This window comes from Limulus polyphemus, unplaced genomic scaffold, assembly GCF_000517525.1.
Source record: "Limulus polyphemus unplaced genomic scaffold, Limulus_polyphemus-2.1.2 Scaffold1323, whole genome shotgun sequence".
Lineage (NCBI taxonomy): Eukaryota > Metazoa > Arthropoda > Merostomata > Xiphosura > Limulidae > Limulus > Limulus polyphemus.
Window position 1 is genome coordinate 261,731 of NW_013666933.1, and position 8,916 is coordinate 270,646.

Genomic DNA, 8,916 nt, shown 5'->3' on the forward strand with positions numbered 1-8,916 from the left:
CCCTTTGTGTAGCTTTGTGCATAATTACAAACAAACAAACCTTCACAAAAAATTGTAGTATTTTTTATGAATACAACTTTACAATGATAATATCATAATATCCGTAAAACTTCAGTTTTTGGTCAAAAATATACTAAATGTAACTATCTGCGTGGTGGAAAATAGAGGAAAAATCTAAGCTATTGTAAATAAATCAAGCTTTTAAATAAATAAATAATATTTAAAGGAATTTATTTACAACTTTTCTTCTTTTTTTTTATAACTTAAAGAATAAGTAACTACAGTTTGTTTGTTTGTTTTTGAATTTCGCGCAAAGCTACACGAGGGCTGTCTGCGCTAGCCGTCCCTAATTTAGCAGTGTAAGACCGCCAACTCTTGGGATACTCTTTTGCCAACGAATAGTGGGAGTGACCGTCACATTATAACGCCCCCATGGCTGAAAGGGCGAGCATGTTTGGTGTGACGGAGATTTGAACCCGCAACCCGCAGATTGCGAGTCGAGTTCCCTAACCACCTGGTCATGCCGGGCCCAAGTAACTACAGAGAAACATATCAACGACCAGGAATTTATGTCAAACCTTCAGTGTTAAGCCAAATGCTTATAGGCTGAAATGGGAATTCGGCAGTAAGAAAACAAAACTATGAAAATTTTCTCCTCTGAAATTTCGGGAAAGAGGGGGAGGGAGGCTAAAAACTGATTGCATCCCCCTTCCTGGCTACGTCTATGTAATTCATCAGTTTATCAGTACAAATGATACCAATGGGTAACATATTATGAAAATTTAAATTTATAAATTGAACGTAGTCATCGTTTGATGTTAAGGACAAAGCTACGCAATGGGCTATCTGTGCTCTGTCCACTCTGGCTATTGAAACTCGATTTTTAGCCTTATAGGTCTTCTGACTTACCGCTGAGTTATACGGGATCAATCTTAATCATGATTCACTCATATTCTTAAAACTATGATCTTTTTTTTAAACTAAAATTATTGATTGAATGAAGGTATTTCACAACTCTGTAGTAAGAGAAGAACCCGAGAAAAAATATTAAAAAAAGGAGTTAGACGCGAAGTTGAGTATTTTTAAAATCACAATCTTAAAGTTTTGGTAAATTCTGCCGGCAGTTCAGTGAAAAATTAGTGGATTTTTCCACACTGCATCAGAGTTATTAGAAAAAATAATTACCAAAAAGAAGCAAAACTCCTTTTAACGATTTATTGAAAATAAGCAAAGTCGATTTTAGACCGGAAAAAATTAGTTTATAAAGTCACCACTAGATGGGGATAAATAAATATATATTAATATATTATTAATTTTGTGATTATGTCTCCGCAGACAGACATACTTATTTTCTCTATTGTTGTTTTTTTTTATTTCAAATATTTTTCAATCGACCACTATTTCTTCATTTCTTGGCAGAATGACTTTAAACTTGGTATAATTATACCTTGGTCCAAGATGCCGTTTTCATTTAGGCCTTTTTACTGATTTTATGGCGTCAAAGGTAAAACAACCCAAAAATCAGCAATCAAGATGGCAATTGGCACAAATATAAATTTTCATGAGCCCAAAATATTTACAAATAAAAAAGTTGGATTTGCCCATTTTGAGTTTTTTAGGGGGTGGGGGATCAGAGCTCACAAAAAAAGTACAATTTTGGGGGTTTGGGTCAATTACTCGGCCGTATTTGACCAATTTATATGGGATTTGGTTCAAAGATACTTTTCTACAGATCCCACACATTGACAAACAAAAATGATGGACTTGACTATTGTTAGTAATTATAGGGGTAAAGATGACATAAAAAGCATAATTCTATAACTGTTTACAATTATTCCGCTGTATTTCGGCCAATTTACATGGGATTTGGTACAAAGATTATTTTTACAGGTCCCAAATAGAGACATAGATAGTTTCGGAATATTTGTCTTTGCTCAATTTTTTTCAGTGAAGAAACCACAATTTGGGTTTTATGTGAACTATTCACGTGTATGTCAACCAACTTACATGGGATTTGGTACAAAGATATCTTCTTGCAGGTCCCCAGCAGTGATATAGAAAATTTTCAGAATTTCACAATTTTTCTAGTGCCAAAATTGGCCATGTTGGAATTGCGTGTCGGGGACATGTTGCATTTGCCGCGAATGTTGGCCACTTTAAGTTCAACTAACGTATCAAACTCTGAAATGTTCTATTCAAACTTAGGTCGTAAATGTTATATAACTTACTATTGAATTCCTATAAGATATCACTAAGAATAATATCTATCATAACTTGATAAATCATTATATATTGGTTCATCAGACTCGCTCCAAACACTTTACGAAGAAATACTGGCCTTCACCGGAAAATAATGTATTAAATCACCACTAGGTGGCACTACACTCAATAAATTACCAAATTAAAGCACCATTATATTTCCTGTACAACTTTATAATATGATGTGTATATGAAATGTATGAAGGAAACGAAAGAATATTTAAACATATCGTTCATTAAAAAGATGACGCTAATAGCATGAGAAATACAGATGGTTTCTGAACTGATAAATAATTTCAATTTCATAACTCGTTTTTTGAATTTCTTTGGAAATTCTTACATCAAAGAAACACGATTTATTTGTTGTTATCTTAAAGTTTTTGTTTTTCTCGCTATCGTTTTTCTGCGGAATTGTGTTTGTGATTTATGTAATTAATTTTTATTTTTTATTATACAGTAAGCAAAAAAGAAAAAGAAAAATCAAAACGGAAAGGGCCGTAAGTTGCTAAACGAGTGATGAGTTTCCTGATCACATGGTGTCTCATGGTACACATACTCCACTATGCACTTATATATGTACGTATTGGTTGATCTAAACAAGTGACAACCTGAAATTATAAACATACAACGACCTCTATATCCAATTCCACTGAATAAAATGTTTAATCTGCTGGTGAAGGTGCTGACGTCACCAACCGTTTCAGAAAAGTGTTAGATATGTTCAATTTTGAATCTCTTAATGAGTTCGCTAACACTAATCATGATGCAGCTTTGTTCCAATGATTTGGAAGATACCAGGTTTATGAATATCACAGGGACAGACAGTTAATGAGCCCTAGGATGTTTGGCTTTACTGACGATCCACAAAGTCTTGCAGAGAAACTTAACATATACATTTTGCAAAGTACTCATATAAAAATTTACTGATATCAAGAACCATCGACAGTCGTTTTCTAAATCACGAATGTAGCTTACGATATTTATGACATAGGTGTAACTTATTAAAGGTTAAAATATATTTATATCTAATGGAAACGACCACATCGCTCACGTTACGTTCTTTTCTAAATAAATATATTTACCTTTCAACAGGTTTTATTAAAGCTAAATTATGTAGAAAACTAAAACTCTACGGAACGAAACAAACGTTATTATTGCTATTGATTTCGTTGCGTGCATTTCTAAAGAAACGTTTTACCTTTTAACAGATTCTACCAAAGCAAAAGTATATAGCAAACTAAAACTCTACGGAACGAGACAAACATTATTGTTTTATTACAACTTACAGCTTTTATAGTAAGTAAGATTTGTTTTTAGAACAGATACGACGTTTCGATCACTGGTGCGATCATTCTCACAGAACTTTACCGTTAAAACTTGTGTACTTGAGATCTAGTGATCGAAACGTCGTACCTGTTCCAAAAACAAATCCTACTTACTGTAAAAACTGTAAATTGTAATAAGATATACTTAATCAGTAAGTAAACACAAAACCAAACATTATTGTTACTATTGGTTTATTTACCACTGATCAAACATTATCAGTGGTAAATAAACCAATAGTAACAATGTTTGATCAAATAAACCAATAGTAACAATACCACTGATCAAACATTATTGTTACTATTGGTTTATTTACCACTGATATACGCTTCCAAATGTTTAGAGCGTAATTTTGAAAAAGTAAGTTGTTTGAACAAACAGTTCTTATAATTTGAAGGCATAGCTTTGTATTACTTCAAAAAATAGCAATGGAGCATGAAAAATCGATCTGAACCATAGCGGATGTAAAATCATAGCAAAATAAAATATACTAAAACAAATATATATAAACCCGTTAACGTTTTAATTAATTAAACAAAAATGGTTTCTTAACGTTTACTAAGTTAGTTTATTTTGCGACGTTGCGGCCTAAGAACCCATCTTAGGCAATGATCGAATTACAATTCTATACTTGCCTGAAGTAGGCCTAAGGGCGAAACGTTGTGAAGTAAGTGTTTACAGAGCAGTTTTATTCAATTAATTACTATACTTGCCTGAAGTAGGCCTAAGGGCGAAACGTTGTAAATTAAGTGTTTACAGAGCAGTTTTATTCAATTAATTACTATACTTGCCTGAAGTAGGCCTAAGGGCGAAACGTTGTAAATTAAGTGTTTACAGAGCATTTTTATTCAATTAATTAAAAACTTAACTATTTTCATTTATTTAAATCAAATATTTTCTTTGATTAATAACATAATATACAAGGCTGTCGTCAGGATCTTCTTATCGGTGTCATTTCTGTTAATGGCTCTTCGGTGTACGGGTATGTAAGAATATATATATTAAACCCCACACGTAAAACTACTCGTGTTATGACGAGGATTTGGTAAAGACAAAGTTATGTTACAGAACACATTCATGTAAGTTTTTAAAATAAAGTGGACATTATATATTTAACATCAAAATTATACGTATGTAGACTTAGTTTAATAACGTTTTTTGCACCTTATTATATAACGTATACCTAATGACTTTTGAATTATACAGTTTAAACACCGTATCGTACCGGCTAGGAGTGTGTAAGTGTGAACCAACAACCATTGCCTTCTGAAGCGTATTTATACAAATATTACAGTACTGTTTGTTGTCTGTCCATGCAACTACTTCGCAGGGTGTGGATGTATCTTCACCAAAATTGGTATGGGGGTTACTTAGGTCCATTTGGGGGTACATACAAATTTTCAGCTTTGCATTTTGCGGTTTTTATGGGCGTTTTTTACCACTACTTCGCCCCCCTGTTAATGGATCTTGACCAAATTTGGCATGGTTGTTTGTTGAGTCCATGGGGAGATGCATACAAATTTGCGGTTTCACATTATGTGTTTTGCAGTTATGGCTGGTTACAAATATGTAGAAAGGTACAGTATTTAGAAAAGGGACAATGTCCGTTTAGTATGTTTTAATACGTTATGGTTGGGCTAAGAATATTGGTCCCTGTTGTTAAGCCCCGCGTTGGAACAGCAGTAAGTTTTTACGGACTTACAACACTAGAATCCGGGGGTCGATTCCCCGCAATGGACAGAGCAGATAGTCCAATGTAGCTTTGATCTAACACAAGCAAACAAACCTGTTGTTAACCTGCAAACAAATATGGCAGTCCCTGGAATCACTGTATACTGGTTGTTGAAACAGGAGGATCTTTCGCACTCCGAGCCTCCCACCCCTACCTTCATTGGAGAAGCCACTGACGTAATATACTCTACTCCGTATGTAATAGATCTATATTAAACGTATTGAACCACTATGGTATAATAAGCAATAAAGTTCACTGATAGGTACTTTCATGATTTTTACATGTATAAGTTTTACACTAACCCTAATTTAAGCTAGTCAGTGAATAATAACTATTTAAAACAAATACAATTATTAAAATAAAACTTACTCCTGTCTTACTATCTTTTAGCTCAATCCGAGCCTCAGCCTTTTTTTTGTAAGTGATATATCCCTTCGAATTTTAGATGCTTCGGCAAGAAAAGCGATTGATACAAGAGGAAAATATTCACCTTTGTGACTTTTATAACGGTGACACAGTTTCATTCACTCCTCCTCCATGATTTGAACCAGTAGGAAAGCTGCTTTACTTTCGCTTCTTACAATTTGACCTTTATTGAGACAATTGAGGAAGGCTGACAAACGGAGAAAAATAGGGAACGACCGTGTGTTAAGAATCATCCTCAAGGCCGCCGAGTTGGTGGGGGGTGTCATTATTAATAATTTATGATATCAATACGTAATGTAAGGGATTTTGTGTCACTTGGGAATTAACTGGTTGTTCTTTTATATTACCAAACGTTCAAAGTCGTTCATGGAGCTGTAGCCAAGTTGTTTAAAACTAATCAATACATGTAAAGTGTTTAGCAAAACATCAATACATGTAAAGTGTTTAACAAAACATCAATATATGTAAAGTGTTTAACAAAACATCAATACATGTAAAGTGTTTAACAAAACATCAATACACGTAAGGTGTTTAACAAAACATCAATACACGTAAAGTGTTTAACAAAACATCAATACATGTAAAGTGTTTAACAAAACATCAATACATGTAAAGTGTTTAACAAAACATCAATACACGTAAGGTGTTTAACAAAACATCAATAGCTACTCGAGGGCTAACTACAAACATCAAGTCCTTTCTTCTTGATAAACTGAAATTGCCTAATGTTTTTTTAATTTCACGCAAATGTTGTTCGATTGTTTGGAATTAAGCACAAAGCTACACGTGGGCTATCTGTACCGTGCCCACCACGGACATTGAAACCCGGTTTATAGCGTTATATTTCCGCAGACTTACCACCGTGTTATTCGAGGGCTAACTGCACTAGCTATTCTTAATTTAAAAGTGATAGACTAGAGGGAAGGCAGCTAATCAACACCACCCACCGCCAACTCTTGGGCTGCTCTTTTACCAAAGAATAGTGGGATTCACCGTAACATAATAACGTCCCCACGACTGAAAGGGCGAGCATGTTAGAGGATGAAACTTGAACCTGCGACCCTCAGATTGCGGACTATCTGATGGGTACACGACGGAGGGGAATCGAACCCCCCTCGATTTTAGGGTTGTAAGTCCGTACTCTTACCGCTGTCCCACCGGTAGACAAGAGCGTTAATCGTGCTATCAAACTCTACGCGAATATGAACATCTTATTATGCTGTCACGAGAACCACCTTGAAGTCTTACATAGGATGAGTTTGTTTGTTTAGTTTGTGAGTATGCACAAAGCTACACAATGGGCTATCTGTGCTCTGCCCACAACGGGTATCGAAACCCGGTTTCTAGCGCTATAAGTTAGAATTTTGAAAATATCGAAAGAAACAGGGCGGGCGATCGTTTTCTCTGTGCATGAGGATTAAAGAAACACAAGGACTTTTAATCAAAGTTTCAGCGCCACGTATCGTTAATCGACTTAATTACTTTGCCTATTTTTTGTTGTTGTTTGTATGTTATATTTACCAGCATATAAGATGATATTGTAGAAAAAATAGGCTTAAAATGTCACACTTTCGAAGAAAATAATGTTAGTTTTATTAACTTTCTTACATAATCACGTTTTGATTGTTAGTTTTCTGAAAGCATCATTCTTTTTTTTTTCTTCTTAATCTGACAAACGCTTTGGATAAATTTTTATATATGAGATATCCGATTTAACATTCTGATGTGGGATAACTGGGCCGGTCGTGGCCTAGAATTTTGCGTGAATGCGCTGATTCAAATTTGAGGACCCGTTGACGCAAAAAATGCTCTCTGCACTATGAGAACCGTGGTTGCGCTACGAGAGTGACGGTCAAATCCCACTATTCGGTCACTCATGAGTAGCCCGGAAGTAGGTGGTGGGTGCTGTTGACTAGGAATGTTTCATGTGTGTTGAAGGTAACTGTTCCACGTAAAACTCTGAAACAAAGGGGGGTTTGTTCTGTTTCTTTGTTTTTTTTAATTAAGCACAAAGCTACACAAAGGTTATCTGTGCTCTGCCCACCACGGGTATTGAAACCCGGTTTCGAGCGTTGTAAGTCCGCAGATATACCGCTGTGCCACTGGGGGTAAACAACGGGGGAAATAAATATGCACTACCGGCACTTGTGTTTAATATTTTTTAAATTATAATAAATAATTAAAAACAAAGTTTTATACTTATATAATAAAAACATGTACGTGTAGAGTGATATTTCTATCTTAAAGTGGAAGCCGTACGGTTTCAATAAAGTTTTTATTGTGTAAATATAAAACGTTGTTTTTAATTATTTATTGTAATTATACTCAGCGAATCCACATTTGATATTCATTTTTAAACAGCATTTCTGTTCTTGTTAAATCACGAACAGTTGTAGCGATTTTACATAATTCTCTAAAAATTATGTATTTTCTCTCATTCAAAATGATCGGCATTAAACGACCCTGTATCTGTACAAAGTTCAGAGTTCACAATTTTATTAAGGAAAAACAGGGGTATTGTTCAGATTCTTTAAATACAAAGCTCTCCCCCCGGTGGGTCAATGGCTAGTTTACTAAAGTCTGCGGTTTAATTCCCGCGGTAGACAGAGTGCTGATAGACAAACAAACAAAGAACATAATATTGAATAGTATTACAAATTTTTAAAGGCCAAAGAAATGTTTATAAATTCACTTCTGATTGTGTTGAAACAATCTACTTATTTGTGAATCGAATCTAGTTTTTTTTTATAGCCAGTTTTGTCTTTGAATAAAAAGATCTTGGATTAAATAGTCTTATTATTCATAGCTGTCTACAAAAAGTATTTTCCCCTTTCGTTAGAACACCGTTCATAAGTTACGTAACTAATCGAACATCAACTTTCATTAAACTCTATTTTCCAAAATCGGTGTATCTGTGTAGATCGCACGCTTCAGTAGCACCGAAATCTTTACTTGATGTCTGCAACTATATAAATAGAACAGTATTGTTTGTTTGTTTGTTGTTGTTGTGTCATATAAATTCTATAGATCATATTTTGGGGGGAAATATTTTCTGAGCGATTAAGATATTTGAATATTCTTAAGAACTATTTCCTGTGGCGGAGTCTATACAAGAGTGAACGATCACCAGTGTTATAACCTACATAAACACAATTGTTTGGCCTCGTGAACTCTCG

At 34.5% G+C, this 8,916-nt stretch overlaps 1 protein-coding gene across 1 annotated transcript in view; it reads right to left on the bottom strand.

Moving 5' to 3' along the window:
- The window catches only part of LOC111086685, a 47,370-nt gene extending 41,638 nt beyond the window's left edge, over window positions 1-5,732 (bottom strand). Inside the window, exon 1 of the mRNA XM_022390509.1 lies at window positions 5,684-5,732. The gene's annotated coding sequence lies outside the window, so the exon portion shown is untranslated. The remainder of the gene's footprint in view (window positions 1-5,683) is intronic.
- Between the last annotated feature and the right edge of the window lie 3,184 nt (window positions 5,733-8,916).